Genomic DNA, 19,403 nt, shown 5'->3' with positions numbered 1-19,403 from the left:
TTTTTTTTCTTCATAAAGCATTTACACACTGACCAATATAAGTTGTGATCAAGAATGGGGGGAGGGTCACATGAGAATCAAGTAAAACTCCACTATCACCCAGAAACTCTTACCCAAACCCTTCCTCTGCCGCACATCTCACAGTAAGAACTGCTGGACTGGTACAGGCTGCACAGCCATTATTACTTATACACCTCCCCCCTCCAAGTATGCATCCTAGGGGTAGCAGTTAGAATTTGGGATATTTTAAAGCCTATAACTTCTAAGTAAATTAGTAACAAAAATGAAAAGTATCTCAAATTACAGCCGTTGTTAAAAGACAAAAACAAGAAACAAACAGCATGCTGTGACATCACTGGATATTTCACTGTATTAACACGTCTATAAAAGATCTGGCCATCACATGATTTCTGGACATCTTCCCAGAATAGCAGAGCCGTTGACCTCTTAGGAAACATACGTATATAAAATAATTGAAAGATAAAAAGATGTATTGGAGTGTTCTTTGGTGTGTTTGCTTTTCAAGATTCCATAATTTTTTCCTCAGAATTGAGCGATTCCATAATTTTTTCCCTCTGCTTGGTCTGAAAAAAATTACCCTTACTGAGTACCCCATTTTTAATCTTGATTTCTTTTAGTGTTTCTTAAAGCCATAAAGTTGCCATTTGAAATGACTTTAGTTTTGTGCCATGTCTGTGATCTGCTTTTTTTCAACAACATTAAACAACTGAATGAACATCCTCCGAGCCCGGTGATTCCATAATTTTTGCCAGGGGTTGTAGTGTTGTATGCCTTTCACTAGGAACCCTCTAATGGATAGAAAGCATCATCCTATATATTTTATAGCAGCCCTTTTGTATGTTTTCGGATTATAAAATAAAGTGCTTCCGGTGTTCTTACAGTTTGTTTGTATATAATCTACTAGATGGTGGCCCGATTCTAACGCATCAGGTATTCTAGCATATGTCTCCCGACCCTCCTTTATAATGCCCCATGCAGGAAGTCACATCCCCCGTATATAATACCCCATGCATATAATACCCCATGCAGGAAGTCACATCCCACTATAGTGCCCCATGCAGGATGTCACATCCCCCCTATATAATACCCCATGCAGGATGTCACCTCTCCCCCATATAATGCCCCATGCAGGATGTCACCTCTCCCCCCATATAATGCCCCATACAGGCTGTCACATCCCCCCTATATAATACCGCATGCAGGATGTCCCATCCCCCCATAGTGCCCCATGCAGGTCCCCTATGGCCCCGTACAAAAAAAAAAATAAAAAAAATCCAATACTCACCTCACTGCTTCTCTGGACTCCAGCGTAGCCAGCATGTTCACGCTGTGCGCTGTGACCGGTCAGGAGAGAGCGCGGTGTAAAGACGTCATCGCGCCCTCTGACCTGAGACGTCACAGAGCTGCAGCGGAAGACACAGGAGCTGCTGCACAGGCACGGGGAGGGGTAAGTATGACGCTGGGTGCCGGGGTCCTGATCGAGCGGGGGGAGGGACGGGAGGAGAGGGGAGGGGAGGGGAGAGGAGGGGAGGGGAGTCACACTTGTTCTCGGGAGATAAGCGGCCGTAGCCGCTGATCTTCCGACGATAGCCGCATGTAGGTCAGCGGCGCCTGCGGTCGGGGGACTTATGCTGCGAGCAGCCGGCTGCATCTCCCGGCTGCATCGAAGCTGACCTCCGTGCCGCACATGAGCCGCTAATGGCCGCCATGTTTTTCTGAAATGCCGCGTCCGGACCAATCAGCGACCCGGGATTTCCAGGACAGACAGACAGACGGGATAAGACAATTATATAGATAGATTATTTTTATTACTTGTACAGATATTCCTTGAAAAAGGCCACACAAGGCCGAAACGTTGGATGAATATTATCGGTTTTCTTTTGGGTCATGTGATTAAATTATCTTTTGTGAATCATACTCTGTTAGTGCCGAAGTTTCTCTACGGATGTAAGACTACTATATACTTCTGAGCACCTCTATACAACTGTTGAGCGTCCCATCTTTTTTTCATTACCTTTACTCTTCACAAATATTTACTACTTTGTGTTAGTAAATCATATAAAATACATTTAAGTTTGTGGGTGCAGCATGAAAAAACGTGGAATAGTTCACGGGGTATGAATACTTTTTCAAGGCACTATAAATCTTGAGTATTAGGCCAGCTGCATATCAAAAATCATCCGCGTTTCAAACAGAAAAAGTGAACGAATGTCAACTAATTTTCATCTCAGTTTTTTCCATTAGGATGTGTGCAGACGATCCGGAGCCGCTGCGGGTTTGACGCTGAGGACTTGTGCAACCAGTTGTTACAGCATAGTGGATGGGATTTCCCATGTCCACTATGCGTCTCTGTGCACCCGCGGAAACGGACATGCGGCGCGTCTTTCCAGACCGCAGCATGTCAATTTCTCCTGCGGGTCCGCATGTGGACTTTCCCCATAGACATAATCTCTATGCGGAAAGTCCGTAGGTTATTTAAAAAAAAAAAAAAAGAAAAAAAAGTGGAGCTCATTTACATATCTGCGCGCGACTCCTCTGCAGCATCGGGGCCGAAGGCTGGAATGCTCGGCTGCACATACCCTTAGTGTGCAATCCTATTTTTTTCATCTTATGTTAAAGAGACATGCCCATTTTTGACCAAAAACATATAAAAAGTCACCTGATGGCTCACCTGACTGTAAACCAGGGCTGTGGAGTCAGTAAGCCAAACCTCCGACTCCCTCATACATGGCTCATGTTTAAGTGATAAATTTACCGTAGCACAGATTCATCTCAGCTAAAAGTCTAGACCCTTAGATCAGGAATAGGACAGACATTTATAGGACATTTCATAACTTTCCCAAATTCTTATGAAAAAATATTCCCCACAAACAGCATTGAATTACTGTACCCAATTTATTATATATTTTAGGAGTCGGAGTTGGTCCATTTTATAACGACTGACTCCACCAAAATGGACACAGACTCTGACTCCAACTCCGACTCCTCAATTTCCATGACGACTCCACGACTCCCTCATACATGGCTCATGTTTAAGTGATAAATTTACTGTAGCACAGATTCATCTCAGCTAAAAGTCTAGACCCTTAGATCAGGAATAGGACAGACATTTATAGGACATTTCATAACTTTCCCAAATTCTTATGAAAAAAGATTCCCCACAAACTGCATTGATTTACTGTACCCAATTTATTATATATTTTCGGGGTTGGTCAATTTTATACCGGCTCCACCAAAATGGGCTCCGACTCCACAGCCCTGCTGCAAACACACCAATTTCTCTTTGTACCCTCCTTTTCACATTGTGTTATTTGCATTTGCTCCAACATTGTGCTTTTCTGTTAGCTGGAAAATGCCTAATTACACCATGATGCCTACTGACTATGCCCTTATGTTGTGGCTAGTGTCTCAACGGTTTGGAGACCAGCGACGTAGGACAACAGAAGACCTGAGGAGGAGACAATTCTGGGTTCATCCCATAGTCTCTGGGTTTGGCCTCCTGGAACTTTCAGGAGCCTGACGTGTTTGTAAACCAAAAGGCCCACAATGTGTAGATTGCATGGACACGGTATATGTGGATGTAGGATGAAAAGTGATATTAGAGGGAACCTGGGTTTGGTTGATTAAAAGGTGGTTTTTGGTTTTGGACATAAGATGGTTCCCAATTGTGGCTAGGCGCATAGCAGTAGCTTCTTGGGGGTGAGGGCAAAAATGGTGTTGCACCAGTGTGTCCTGTGTAACGCCAACGCTTCAAAGCGGAAAAACAATCTCGTGCAGTCGGCAAGTCAAACCACCGACTCAGACTCAATTTCCCTTACTCCCGACTCCACAGCACTGCCTCACTACTGAGCGTGTACATAAAGTGCAGCACAGATTCATCTCACTGCCTCACTACTGAGCGTGTACATAAAGTGCAGCACAGATTCATCTCACAGCCTCACTACTGAGCGTGTACATAAAGTGCAGCACAGATTCATCTCACTGCCTCACTACTGAGCATGTACATAAAGTGCAGCACAGATTCATCTCACTGCCTCACTACTGAGCGTGTACATAAAGTGCAGCACAGATTCATCTCACTGCCTCACTACTGAGCGTGTACATAAAGTGCAGCACAGATTCATCTCACTGCCTCACTACTGAGCGTGTACATAAAGTGCAGCACAGATTCATCTCACTGCCTCACTACTGAGCGTGTACATAAAGTGCAGCACAGATTCATCTCACTGCCTCACTACTGAGCGTGTACATAAAGTGCAGCACAGATTCATCTCACTGCCTCACTACTGAGCATGTACATAAAGTGCAGCACAGATTCATCTCACTGCCTCACTACTGAGCGTGTACATAAAGTGCAGCACAGATTCATCTCACTGCCTCACTACTGAGCGTGTACATAAAGTGCAGCACAGATTCATCTCACTGCCTCACTACTGAGCATGTACATAAAGTGCAGCACAGATTCATCTCACTGCCTCACTACTGAGCGTGTACATAAAGTGCAGCACAGATTCATCTCACTGCCTCACTACTGAGCGTGTACATAAAGTGCAGCACAGATTCATCTCACTGCCTCACTACTGAGCGTGTACATAAAGTGCAGCACAGATTCATCTCACTGCCTCACTACTGAGCATGTACATAAAGTGCAGCACAGATTCATCTCACTGCCTCACTACTGAGCGTGTACATAAAGTGCAGCACAGATTCATCTCACTGCCTCACTACTGAGCGTGTACATAAAGTGCAGCACAGATTCATCTCACTGCCTCACTACTGAGCGTGTACATAAAGTGCAGCACAGATTCATCTCACTGCCTCACTACTGAGCGTGTACATAAAGTGCAGCACAGATTCATCTCACTGCCCCACTACTCAGCATGTACATAAAGTGCAGCTCAGATTCATCTCACTGCCTCACTACTGAGCATGTACATAAAGTGCAGCAGATTCATCTCACTGCCTCACTACTGAGCATGTACATAAAGTGCAGCACAGATTCATCTCACTGCCTCACTACTGAGCGTGTACATAAAGTGCAGCACAGATTCATCTCACTGCCTCACTACTGAGCGTGTAAAGTGCAGCACAGATTCATCTCACTGCCTCACTACTGAGCGTGTAAAGTGCAGCACAGATTCATCTCACTGCCTCACTACTGAGCATGTACATAAAGTGCAGCACAGATTCATCTCACTGCCTCACTACTGAGCATGTACATAAAGTGCAGCACAGATTCATCTCACAGCCTCACTACTGAGCGTGTACATAAAGTGCAGCACAGATTCATCTCACTGCCTCACTACTGAGCATGTACATAAAGTGCAGCACAGATTCATCTCACTGCCTCACTACTGAGCGTGTACATAAAGTGCAGCACAGATTCATCTCACTGCCTCACTACTGAGCGTGTACATAAAGTGCAGCACAGATTCATCTCACTGCCTCACTACTGAGCGTGTACATAAAGTGCAGCACAGATTCATCTCACTGCCTCACTACTGAGCGTGTACATAAAGTGCAGCACAGATTCATCTCACTGCCCCACTACTCAGCATGTACATAAAGTGCAGCTCAGATTCATCTCACTGCCTCACTACTGAGCATGTACATAAAGTGCAGCACAGATTCATCTCACTGCCTCACTGCTGAGCATGTACATAAAGTGCAGCAGATTCATCTCACTGCCTCACTACTGAGCATGTACATAAAGTGCAGCACAGATTCATCTCACTGCCTCACTACTGAGCGTGTACATAAAGTGCAGCACAGATTCATCTCACTGCCTCACTACTGAGCGTGTAAAGTGCAGCACAGATTCATCTCACTGCCTCACTACTGAGCGTGTAAAGTGCAGCACAGATTCATCTCACTGCCTCACTACTGAGCATGTACATAAAGTGCAGCACAGATTCATCTCACTGCCTCACTACTGAGCATGTACATAAAGTGCAGCACAGATTCATCTCACAGCCTCACTACTGAGCGTGTGCATAAAGTGCAGCACAGATTCATCTCACTGCCTCACTACTGAGCATGTACATAAAGTGCAGCACAGATTCATCTCACTGCCTCACTACTGAGCGTGTACATAAAGTGCAGCACAGATTCATCTCACTGCCTCACTACTGAGCGTGTAAAGTGCAGCACAGATTCATCTCACTGCCTCACTACTGAGCGTGTAAAGTGCAGCACAGATTCATCTCACTGCCTCACTACTGAGCATGTACATAAAGTGCAGCACAGATTCATCTCACTGCCTCACTACTGAGCATGTACATAAAGTGCAGCACAGATTCATCTCACAGCCTCACTACTGAGCGTGTACATAAAGTGCAGCACAGATTCATCTCACTGCCTCACTACTGAGCGTGTACATAAAGTGCAGCACAGATTCATCTCACTGCCTCACTACTGAGCGTGTACATAAAGTGCAGCACAGATTCATCTCACTGCCCCACTACTCAGCATGTACATAAAGTGCAGCTCAGATTTATCTCACTGCCTCACTACTGAGCATGTACATAAAGTGCAGCACAGATTCATCTCACTGCCTCACTGCTGAGCATGTACATAAAGTGCAGCAGATTCATCTCACTGCCTCACTACTGAGCATGTACATAAAGTGCAGCACAGATTCATCTCACTGCCTCACTACTGAGCGTGTACATAAAGTGCAGCACAGATTCATCTCACTGCCTCACTACTGAGCGTGTAAAGTGCAGCACAGATTCATCTCACTGCCTCACTACTGAGCGTGTAAAGTGCAGCACAGATTCATCTCACTGCCTCACTACTGAGCATGTACATAAAGTGCAGCACAGATTCATCTCACTGCCTCACTACTGAGCATGTACATAAAGTGCAGCACAGATTCATCTCACAGCCTCACTACTGAGCGTGTACATAAAGTGCAGCACAGATTCATCTCACTGCCTCACTACTGAGCATGTACATAAAGTGCAGCACAGATTCATCTCACTGCCTCACTACTGAGCGTGTACATAAAGTGCAGCACAGATTCATCTCACTGCCTCACTACTGAGCGTGTAAAGTGCAGCACAGATTCATCTCACTGCCTCACTACTGAGCGTGTAAAGTGCAGCACAGATTCATCTCACTGCCTCACTACTGAGCATGTACATAAAGTGCAGCACAGATTCATCTCACTGCCTCACTACTGAGCATGTACATAAAGTGCAGCACAGATTCATCTCACAGCCTCACTACTGAGCGTGTACATAAAGTGCAGCACAGATTCATCTCACTGCCTCACTACTGAGCATGTACATAAAGTGCAGCACAGATTCATCTCACTGCCTCACTACTGAGCGTGTACATAAAGTGCAGCACAGATTCATCTCACTGCCTCACTACTGAGCGTGTAAAGTGCAGCACAGATTCATCTCACTGCCTCACTACTGAGCGTGTAAAGTGCAGCACAGATTCATCTCACTGCCTCACTACTGAGCATGTACATAAAGTGCAGCACAGATTCATCTCACTGCCTCACTACTGAGCATGTACATAAAGTGCAGCACAGATTCATCTCACAGCCTCACTACTGAGCGTGTACATAAAGTGCAGCACAGATTCATCTCACTGCCTCACTACTGAGCGTGTACATAAAGTGCAGCACAGATTCATCTCACTGCCTCACTACTGAGCGTGTACATAAAGTGCAGCACAGATTCATCTCACTGCCCCACTACTCAGCATGTACATAAAGTGCAGCTCAGATTCATCTCACTGCCTCACTACTGAGCATGTACATAAAGTGCAGCACAGATTCATCTCACTGCCTCACTGCTGAGCATGTACATAAAGTGCAGCAGATTCATCTCACTGCCTCACTACTGAGCATGTACATAAAGTGCAGCACAGATTCATCTCACTGCCTCACTACTGAGCGTGTACATAAAGTGCAGCAGATTCATCTCACTGCCTCACTACTGAGCGTGTAAAGTGCAGCACAGATTCATCTCACTGCCTCACTACTGAGCGTGTAAAGTGCAGCACAGATTCATCTCACTGCCTCACTACTGAGCATGTACATAAAGTGCAGCACAGATTCATCTCACTGCCTCACTACTGAGCATGTACATAAAGTGCAGCACAGATTCATCTCACAGCCTCACTACTGAGCGTGTACATAAAGTGCAGCACAGATTCATCTCACTGCCTCACTACTGAGCATGTACATAAAGTGCAGCACAGATTCATCTCACTGCCTCACTACTGAGCGTGTACATAAAGTGCAGCACAGATTCATCTCACTGCCTCACTACTGAGCGTGTAAAGTGCAGCACAGATTCATCTCACTGCCTCACTACTGAGCGTGTAAAGTGCAGCACAGATTCATCTCACTGCCTCACTACTGAGCATGTACATAAAGTGCAGCACAGATTCATCTCACAGCCTCACTACTGAGCGTGTACATAAAGTGCAGCACAGATTCATCTCACTGCCTCACTACTGAGCATGTACATAAAGTGCAGCACAGATTCATCTCACTGCCTCACTACTGAGCATGTACATAAAGTGCAGCACAGATTCATCTCACTGCCTCACTACTGAGCATGTACATAAAGTGCAGCACAGATTCATCTCACTGCCTCACTACTGAGCATGTACATAAAGTGCAGCACAGATTCATCTCACTGCCTCACTACTGAGCGTGTACATAAAGTGCAGCACAGATTCATCTCACTGCCTCACTACTGAGCGTGTACATAAAGTGCAGCACAGATTCATCTCACTGCCTCACTACTGAGCATGTACATAAAGTGCAGCACAGATTCATCTCACTGCCTCACTACTGAGCATGTACATAAAGTGCAGCACAGATTCATCTCACTGCCTCACTACTGAGCGTGTAACATAAGTGCAGCACAGATTCATCTCAACTGAAAGCAGAGATTCTTAGATCAGGAATAGAACATTTCATAACTTTCCCAAAACATTTACAGCACATTCTGCATTGAACAACTGTACACAATTTATTATATATTTTAGGAGTCAGTCCATTTTATACCAACTCTTACTCCGACTCCACAGCCCTCATTGTAACACATGTGAGTTGGTATCAATAGCTGTACTCCCTTTCTTCTTGGTACTGGTGATTGTGACTTCAATATCAGGTGTGGTACTTGGCCCAGCTACTGCACTTTCCTGTGACAACACGGGGAATTCTTTCTCAGGAAGCACAGGGTTTGTGGACTGGTTGGAAACAATGGCTTGAGTTGTACTGTCCACCTGTGTGAGCTTGGTCTCTACCTTAAATTAAAAAACCCCCAAAAACTAGAGTTTAAAAAAAAAATGTGCAGCATTAGCTAAATGTTATATTTTGTGGTTTCCAAATGGCAGCTTCCAAAGTTTGCCAAAAATAGGGCCAAAAAACAAGGACATTATCATAGTGTGCAACAGCACACATCATTATCCACTAAACATATGGTGTTTGGAATCACTACACATAATATACCAAATTTATATTGGGAGTAGTATGGAGAGGCTGACAAAATATACTTACGGCGTCAATTTGCAGTTTGGAAAGTTGGAGCAAGTCAAAGTTGCTCCCAAAAAACCTACCCAGACAAGTCCATCGCTTGCAAAATGACACTCAGCTGCGGCATGTACATGTAGGGCCTCTTTTTAGGTAATGCATAGCCACTTTTGGCATGCAGCTGCTTCTCTTGGCGATACTGATCGCGGCAACTGTGCCATCATTTAGTAACAATCATCTGAGTTTGTAAAGGAAAAAATAATAAAAAGCAATGGAAAAAACACAATTTATCATGTAGATACAAACTCATCTATTTGGAATAAAAGGAACAAAAGGGCCCACGGCGGCTCAGTGGTTAGCACTGTTGCTTTACTGCACTGGGGTCCTTATTATCAAATCCCACCAAGGACAACATCTGCATGGAGTTTGTATGTTCTCCCCGTGTTTGCGTGGGTTTCCTTCGGGTTCTCCAGTTTCCTCCCACACTCAAAAGACATACTGATAGGGAATCTAGATTGTGAGCCCCAATGGGGACAGTGCCGATAAGGTCTGTGAAGCGCTGTGGAATTAATGGCGCTATATAAGAGAGTAAAATAAATACAGTGACAAGCGTAAAAAGGAAGCACTTTTGTCTGAAATTCTTTAGGGCCTTTACCATGAATACGCTACAAGCAATTCACATCATAAATCAACAATATGTAAGTTATTTAAACGTGCGTACCTACGGCAATAAATGTTGTAATGAGCCCCTTTTTTTGTTCCTTTTATTTATACATAAGGGGTAACGTACATCCCATAGGACACGCCTCTCCTAGACCAAAGTAATCAAACGCGCATCCGGTGGCTTTGGCATGGCTCCAGAAGTGCCCCAAACTCCCCCCCCCCCTCTATAACTACTTCCTGGGACGCTTGCAGGTTTCCCGTGTCTTTTCAAGATGCCACATGGATGTACATAGTGGGATCCAGTTTTTTTCTTTTTTTGTGCACCCATTGACTTGGATGGGCGAGTCTTAACCACTATACGCAGAAAGGTAGTGCAAGCTGCAATTTCTTTTCGCACGGCTAGTCGGACTGAAAAAAAATAAAAATCATTCATCTGAATAGCCCTATTAAATAACATGGGTCAGTGTGCTGCCCTATTAAAAAAAATCAAAAGGCACACGTCAGATTTACAGGTGCATCTCACTAAATTAGAATATCATCAAAAAGTTAATTTATTTCAGTTCTTCAATACAAAAAGTGAAACTCATATTATATAGAGTCATTACAAACAGTGATCTATTTCAAGTGTTTATTTCTGTTAATGTTGATGATTATGGCTTACAGCCAATGAAAACACAAAAGTCATTATCTCAGTAAATGAAAATAATTAACAAAAAAACCTACAAAGGCTTCCTAAGCATTTAAAAAGGCCCCTTAGTATGTTTCAGTAGGCTCCACAATCATGGGGAAGACTGCTGACTTGACAGATGTCCAGAAGGCAGTCATTGACACACTCCATAAAGTCCTAGAGTTCCAATTTTCATTTGGAAATCAGGGTCCCAGAGTCTGGAGGAAGAGTGGAGAGAGACACACAATCCAAGCTGCTGGAGGTCTAGTGTGAAGTTTCAACAATCAGTGATGGTTTGGGGAGCCATGTCATCTGCTGGTGTAGGTCCACTGTGTTTTATCAAGACCAAAGTCAGCACAGCCATCTACCAGGACATTTTATAGAGCACTTAATGCTTCCCTCTGCCGACAAGCTTTTTGGAGATGGAAATTTCATTCTCCAACAGGACTTGGCACCTGTCCACACTGCCAAAAGTACCAATACCTGGTTTACAAACAACAGTATCACTGTGCTTGATTGGCCAGCAAACTCGCCTGACCTTAACCCCATAGAGAATCTATGGAGTATTGTCAAGGGGAAGATGAGAGACACCAGACCCAACAATGCAGACGAGCTGAAGGCAGCTGTCAAAGCAACCTGGGCTTCCATAACACCTCAGCAGTGCCACAGGCTGATCCCCTCCATGCCACGCTGCATTGATACAAAAGGAGCCCCGACCAAGTATTGAGTGCATTTACTGAACATACATTGCAGTAGGCCAACATTTCAGATTTTCATTGGCTGTAAGCCATAATCATCAACATTAACAGAAATAAACACCTGAAATAGATCATTCTGTTTGTAATGACTATGTATGGAATTTCACTTTTTGTATTGAAGAACTGTAATAAATTTAATTTTTGATGATATTCTAATTTAGTGAGATGCACTTGTATATGTATGTCGGCATGAGCCCTTAGAGGCCTCACAGATTGATTTATGTACAGATTTTTAATCCTAAGAACCCTTTATTTTCAGGAAAAGGTAAAAAAAAAAAGTAAAAAAAGAGGTATCAGGTATTAGTATTACCTTGGGAAAAGGCTTTGATCTTACAGGGACTCTTAGAGGAAAAATGAGTGTTCCATAAGGACCAATGAGTATCATACTTATTCATTGTGTTATTTCTAGAGGCCGCTAGTTCAAAAGTATTATTTGTGGTTACTCTGTCAATTACCTCTGATATCAAAGGCACAAATCTATTAAAAATAGTAATCTTACAAGTTGTTTGCCTTTGTTAGATCCACAACATTGGGGAAAATCAGCAAAGGATGTCCAGGAAGGTGGCACTTTCACTGCAAAAGGTGATATAATTAAAAATAAAAGTGGCAAAGCGGTGTTCCTCCAAACAGGTATTTTAATTTTTAACAATATGTTGGCTGGATTATACAAACAGTATGGTGACGTACAGTATGAATGGACATAGACACAATATAAAGAATGTTTTTTTTTTAAACAAAGTCTTTCACGTCATCTTGCCATTAAAGTTAATAAGAATTTTGATTTGGTTAGTTACACCTCTAGAACAGATTCCCAGCCAATCTTTGAAAAGAAGGAAAACTTTAAACTCTAAAGAATCCTATTAGATATACAAACTACAAAGTTTGTACCGAGATGGATTAAACGATGTGATAGAACAAACTTAGCATACATATATACTGTATGCATTTCCACTGTGGTTGGTTCCATATAGTATCATACTTGCATGTCTTCGTGGAGGCGTTTAACTGAACCACATAGTTTAGAGCCGTCTGAGCTTCAGGGTAGTTAACGATCCAGAGCAATTGGATAAAAAAAAAAAACAGCATGTATCTGGTCAGTCATGAGCTCCACACCTTTTCAGTTGGGAAGAGTATAAGAGCGTTGGACTTTACATTTGACTTATAGACACCTGATGAACGCCGAAAGGCGTTGTGTTTTCAATCATTTTTATTAAAATACCCGTTTAGAGTAACATCGCTTTGCCACTCCTATTTTTAATGATATCACCTTTTGCGGTGGAAGTGCCACATTCGTGGGCTTCCTTTGCTGCTATCCAGGGCTGGAAATCCATAGGCGGAACTTTCCACGGTCCACCCGGTCGGCTACCGTACCTAGCGTTGTGCCAAAGTCAGCACAACCTAACCAGGTGAGCATTATCCATGTATCTCACCTGACTTATTCATTACCTATCTACTACACTTCGATAGCATTCCTTTTCTCCCTTGTACCAATGTTTTCCTCTAATATTAGGGAAAAGAGATTTTGATCCTTCCTTCAGGAATTTGACTGTTTCAGACAATTGACGATTATGCCACACATATCCAAGGAGTGGAATTCTTCTTCTTTACAATTTGATAGGTTTTGAAGAAAGGAGGACCTTAGGAAGGATGGGTCCAGATGGAGAACAATTTAATCATCTACGGTAATACTTTCAAATAGGAGAGGAAAAAGGTCAGCTCAACTTACTCAGACATCAGGTGCACAGAATTACTGGCAGTGCCCCGGGAGATTATTAGGAAAAAAACAAGGAGTGATCCAGCATCCAGAAGTCTTTTTTAAAATCATTAATCCTTTATTGGAAAAGTATTTTAAAAATCATATGCAGAATTTTTTTTCCTACTTTTAAATAGGTTTCTTTAATAGAGAGAGCCTGTAGTTCACTTACTCTTCTTTCAGTAATGATAGCTAGGGGAGAAGTCACCTTACAAGTAGAGATGATGGGAAATATTTGAGTGAAATTGAATTCTATTCAATTTAAAAAAAATAAATAAAAAAAATCAGCATTTGCCGGAAATGCAGATTTTTTTGTAATTTGATTCCACACAAATTCAGCTACCGGTAAATGCCAGTCGGTAAACAGATTACCTGAAATTTGCACAACGCTTACAAGGTGAGTACAGCTGGAGCAGGTTGAGGACATGGCACCTCCTGCTCATCAAATTCATGACCCCACAATTCTTACTCAATTCCCTAACTGAAGTAGGTTTTGTGGCAAGGCATACTCTGAAACGCATGCCATATGGCCAATGGTCCTAATTCAATAAGAGGCACATGCTCATGAAAGATTACCATATTTTTTGGACTATAAGAAGCACCTAGGTTTTAGAGGAGAAAAATAGAATAAAAACATTTAAGCAAAAAATGTGGACATGATGCACTGTTATGGGGGAGGTGGTCTGCTGCCAACACTGTTATAGGAGTAATGTCCCCCAATTCTGTACGAATATCCCCCATCCTGGTATATATGGCCCCCCCATCCCCATCCTGGTATGGATGGCACCCCTCATCCCTATCACGCTGCACACAAAAAAATAAATAATATTACTCACCTTCCTTCCCTCTGCTCCAGCGCTGCGCCCTGCTCGGCTGCCAGCCTATGATCTCACCGTGTGAGCCAACCATGACATCACAGCCATGCACCCTCACAAGGTGAGATGAGCTGCCGGAATAGTCACAGCTCCCCATGCCCAACATATTCAAAGATATGAGTGGTCAAAATGTGGTTGTCTATCTGAATGATATTTTGATTTATTCACCTTATATTGAGTTACAAATCTGAAATATATGTACTGTGCTCCAAAGGTGCAGACAATTCATTAATTGCTAAACTTGAAAAATGTGTCTTTTAGGCTCAAAAAGTAAATTTCGTGGGGTATAATTAGTCCACTATAGATTTCCAAATCGACTCCTCAAGGTTCCAAGCTATGAAGGAGTCGGTGCAACGCAAGTCCCTGAATACCTTGCAGTGTACCAACCAACTATCAGAAAAGTATTACAAATTTTGCCAGGCTTGCCAAACCACTAATAAAACAATAGTCAAGCACAAACTCACTTCACAAATGTAAAAATAAGACAGATGTAGGCAAAAAGTTCAAAGAAGCAGTCCCAAACTTCCATAAAATAAAGTAGTAGATTGGCATAAAGTGCAAACACAATCTTTGCAGCACATAAAATATCCTCCCGAATTTCTCTCCATTGTATGTTGTTTTGTTTTTTTTCAGAGAGTGATGTTGTTCATTACTATTAATGTTATTACTTTTGTAAAGACAAGGCACATACAATTTGTTGTTAGATTCAAACTACAAAACCAATGTATTGAAAAATGCACACAATGGCTTATACATGAAGCAAAAACCAGCTGGGCAGAAATGGAAAAATCATACAATGGGAATTCTCCCTTAGATGCGCTTATTGTTGCAAATTTACTCGACCAATCCCTTCCTCTACCAGAGAATATACTAATAAAATCTACAATTAGGACTTGGAGGAATATATAACATTTCTAACAACAACCAAGTTAGTTACCCATTAGAAAACCTTTCTTTATTTATATTCCGCCCTGCTCTTCTGGACTTCTCTATAGACAAATGGAGAAAGAATGGTATAACAAGTTGTTCGGCCTTATTTACTGGACCTAAAAAAGATTCAATCATAAATTTTCTATCCTTGACTCTATCGTACAACCTTCCCAAAGAGGAAATTTATAACTTTTTAGATCTAAAGAAATATATTAGGGAGAAATTCTTTCTCCCCATATCTCTTCCAAGAGTTATCATATCTCTTCTGGAAAATCCCTTAAAAAATACTATTTGGAACACCAAAAATCTGTATACACTCTTCAATAGTGACATTAACTATTGAAAAATCAAAACACATGGTTAAGTGGGAAGAAGATATGAAGGTATGTTCTTCGTCTGAGACATGGAAAGAAGCAATTGAAATAACATGAAAATCAAATGTAAATTATTTTAAAATCTTATCTCATTGGATCTATACACGTCAGATTAAAGAAGATTTTCAAGGACGGATCAGACTTATGCTGGAGGAACTGAGCTCAAAAAGCGAACATATTGCATATTTTCTGGTCCTGTCCTAAAATAATCGACCTGTGGAAAGAAGTAGCTAATTTATTGAGCAATATTAACAACTCTGTAGTTGAAATCTCTCCTCAACTAGTTTTGTTCTCGCTTGATTCAAATCAACTCCCCCCGAAAGTTAAACATCTTGCAATTCATCTATTTGCTGTAACAAAAATACTTATAGCATCTAAGTGGAAATCAATAGATGTTCCTTCCATTCCCGAAATAATGAAAAGAAGGTCTACCCATAATTCTTTTGAACATTCTTACGCTCTAAGAAATAATTCTTTAAAAAAATACTTTTCCACATGGTCACCTTGGAACCTCTTTCTTTCCTCAAGTCGGAATGCCCTCTTTTAGATAAAAAGATTTATTATATGCCAAGAAGTACAAGTACAATTACATATTTAACTAAGCAAATTGAGAAGTGTTTTGTTATAAATATAGTTTCAATAAGGATGATCTTTTCCCCTGTCCCAACTGATTCAGTCGACAGGGGTAGGGGTACTTGGATACCGGGATGGATGGGTTACTTCGGTGGGGATCACGGTTGGTCGGTTCCCGGTTCCGTGCCCTGGACCGTCAGTAAAGGGATGGGGGTGAGGATGATGGGAGTATTGTGTCCTGACGCCTCCTGTGGTAACTGGTAAAGTCGGTTACCAGCGCTGTGTATGGTTGCTGAGGTGATCGGCATACGACTTGTATGAACGCTATAGGCAGTAATGTCAAAGTAGGCACAAACACACACACATTAAGTCCTTGTTTCAGTACCCTTCTTTTACTGATGTCCGGTAACAGGTACAGTTCAGGAGGGTAACCAGGTTTTCGGTGCAGGTAGAGATATTCACTCTGGAGATTTGTGAGGCCTCCTCTAACAATGTGTGCGTTGTTTGGGATCAGTCCTGCCTTAAGCTGAACCTGCCACCTTTTACTTTCTTTGGGGTCCTTTTCCACAACTGACAATGAGGACCTTTCCTTGGGGCTACCAATTCTCTTTCTGGGCCCCTGGTCCTATACTTGGTCAAGTTTGGCGACTCTTCCCCCTTCTTCTTCAGGGGGAGTAGATCCTCCTGATCTGTCCGGGTTTTCTATGCTATTCCTGAATTAATAGCAATCTCGGACTCCGGTGTCCGGGTGAGCTAAAGGGATAATAGTTTTATCTCTTTCTTTCTCCTTCTAGCCTCCGTCCCTCTCTCTAGGGCGCTTCACAACACAGACCTGTTTCCTAGTTCAGGGCTTAACTGGTCCTCAGCCAACAGCTCTCTGACCCTCCTCCTTCACCCGTCTCTAGATTAACTGCCGCTTTGCTGTCTCCCTGGAAACTGATTCCTCCCCTCACACCTGGGGTGGAAGGTGTTGTGTGTGCCCAAGTGTACATCTCTCCCTGCACCTATGGATCCTGTGGTAATCCCGCGCAGAGGTGCCACACAACTCTCCAAGTTTATCTGATCCAACCTGCCCTTGGCCCTTTTCTTTCCTTACCTTTCCCCTCTAACTTTTCCTTCTACATCCTTTTCCTCTTGCACCTACACTTTTTTCTCTCTTGATTCTTCTTTGGATAGAACTTCTTACTTGTTTAGTTGAACTAGTTTTAGATCATTCTGTTAAGTTTTATCACTCACTTTATTGACTATAATCCCCTCCCTAAAAATTGTTAAAAAAAATCCCCCAAATAAAAAGAATATTATTGAAAAATGCACACAGAATATAAAAGGTTATAGGTCAAGGAGCATGTTCAATTTAGTCCAGGAAGAAGCAGTCAAGTGAAACCCAGGCTCAGGTTAGGATTGGTGTGCCAACATTCTTATTGTTTTATATTGCACTGTTATCACCTTATCCCAGTAAGTATAATAGAATCCTTTTCTGGACATCTATTACCCGGCTGGGATGCACAATATTCGGTCTTCTTTACACAGGTCATCTGCACCAAATATTGAAAGTGAAGTAGGATTGCATGACTGCCAGACTTTTGTTTTCCATCTACATGCAGCAAATGTGGTAGAGCAGAGGAATTCTGGAGGATATTATAGGTGCTACAAAATATGTTTGCTGTAAAGTGCAATCAAACTACTGACTGACTTGTCTGAGAAGGGGGCAGATATGGTTATGGTGGCAATCCACGGAGTTAAAAGAAAGCTTCTCATCAGACCCTGCCTTGCTTCAGTGCAAACTTGAATGTCTTTTATTGTATATGTCGATGTCTCCAATGTTGGAGTTGGAGCAGTGCTATCCCAATGTATCCAGTCTCCCACTCAACTTTGTTCGTGCACTTTTTATTCATGAAAATTTTCACGTGCTGATAAACTGACATGGGTAATTGTGAATTGTTTGCAATTACGTAGTTACGGATCCGGGTGGTGGAACCTCTGCTCAATCGACTCCGTGAACCAGGGAAGGACAGAGCAGAGGGACCAGGTGCTACTCTGGGCCAGTCCTTGTATGAGAGCAGGTGACTCCCACGGGTCAGAAGGCAGGGACTGGCCGGTACAGCAAATGAGCACGGCAGGCAGGCTGACGGGTGATCCGGGTAGACGGACTGGCAGACACCACGGGTAACTGGCAGGAGCCTCCAGGTAGGCACAGCAGGTAACTGGTACGTTCTCCGGGTAGGCAGGCAAGCCTGGCCCATAGACAGGCTGGCGGACTGGACTGGTAGTCAGGCTGGCGGACTGGACTGGTAGTCAGACTAGCAGCGGGACCTGAGGGTTGAAGCAGAGTTAGTACACAGTGCTACAACCTTGCACGGGCACCTCCATTTTGAAGGAGGTGCCTTTTATATGAGAAGTCCTCCGGCCATTGGCCGGGGACTCCTTAGGACGGCGCGCGCGGCCCCTTTAAGAGGGAGGGAGCGCGCGTGCCCTAAGCACAGTGCCCGGGAAGCTGCGCGCGCCGGCAGAAGCAGGAGAGCCGGAAGAAGCCGGGCCAGGAGCGCGGCGGTAAGGGGGACGGCATCTCTGCCTTTCAGGGGGCAGAGACGCCGATGCTACATAAGTGACAGTTCGAGGAATGACACCAATTCCTCGAAGATGCCAAAGATATAGTCACTGTTAATACGAAACCTGACTTTTTAGAAATAGGCCAAAAGACAAAGACAGACCAGCTTTGTTATTTTCTAGATATGATTTTGCTGCATCTTTTAAACCCATTACTGAAAAAATTAAAAGCTCAATATTGCGTTGTCTTTTTCTTCCGCCTACCACCCAGAAACCAAATGGTCAGAAAGAATGTATCAAATGACACTCAAGCAGTATCTTCAGTATTATGTGTGCCAAACAGTTTGACTTTGGGAAACACCTCTCATCAGATAAATTTGTTATTAATCAAAAAAATTCTAAGTGTTTCTGTAATCTTGGATCTCATACACAATTTCGTTTATTTTTTGGACTAGCGTCAGGGAGAATTTGTGGAGAGTGAAGGGTAGTCAGACCTTAGCTGCCAATAAAGAAATGTTCTAAGGGCCCAAGCTAAGGAGTTGGGGACAATGGGTCCACAAAAATATTAAGCTTAAGGTTTCTTCTGCCAAGCTTGGTCCCAAATTTATGGTTCCTTATCAAATAATTGAGATAATTTACCCTCTAGCAGTCCATCTAAAACATCCTCCATCCTTCAAAACACCTAAAGTATTCAAGTCCCTCCTCAAGTCATACTGTTCCCAGATTCTCCCTGTCAGAGA

At 42.9% G+C, this 19,403-nt stretch overlaps 1 protein-coding gene across 2 annotated transcripts in view; it reads right to left on the bottom strand.

Annotated features, from left to right (window-relative positions):
• Window positions 1-19,403, bottom strand: part of LOC141219317 (uncharacterized) — a 68,744-nt gene that overhangs the window by 25,665 nt on the left and 23,676 nt on the right. The gene's annotated exons all lie outside the window — the stretch shown is intronic.

This window comes from Phyllobates terribilis, unplaced genomic scaffold (genome assembly GCF_046119375.1).
Source record: "Phyllobates terribilis strain yellow unplaced genomic scaffold, ASM4611937v1 Scaffold_2__4_contigs__length_985480577, whole genome shotgun sequence".
Taxonomy (NCBI): Eukaryota; Metazoa; Chordata; class Amphibia; order Anura; family Dendrobatidae; genus Phyllobates; species Phyllobates terribilis.
Note: the sequence above shows the minus strand (reverse complement) of the source record. Positions and strands in the feature narration are given on the sequence as shown.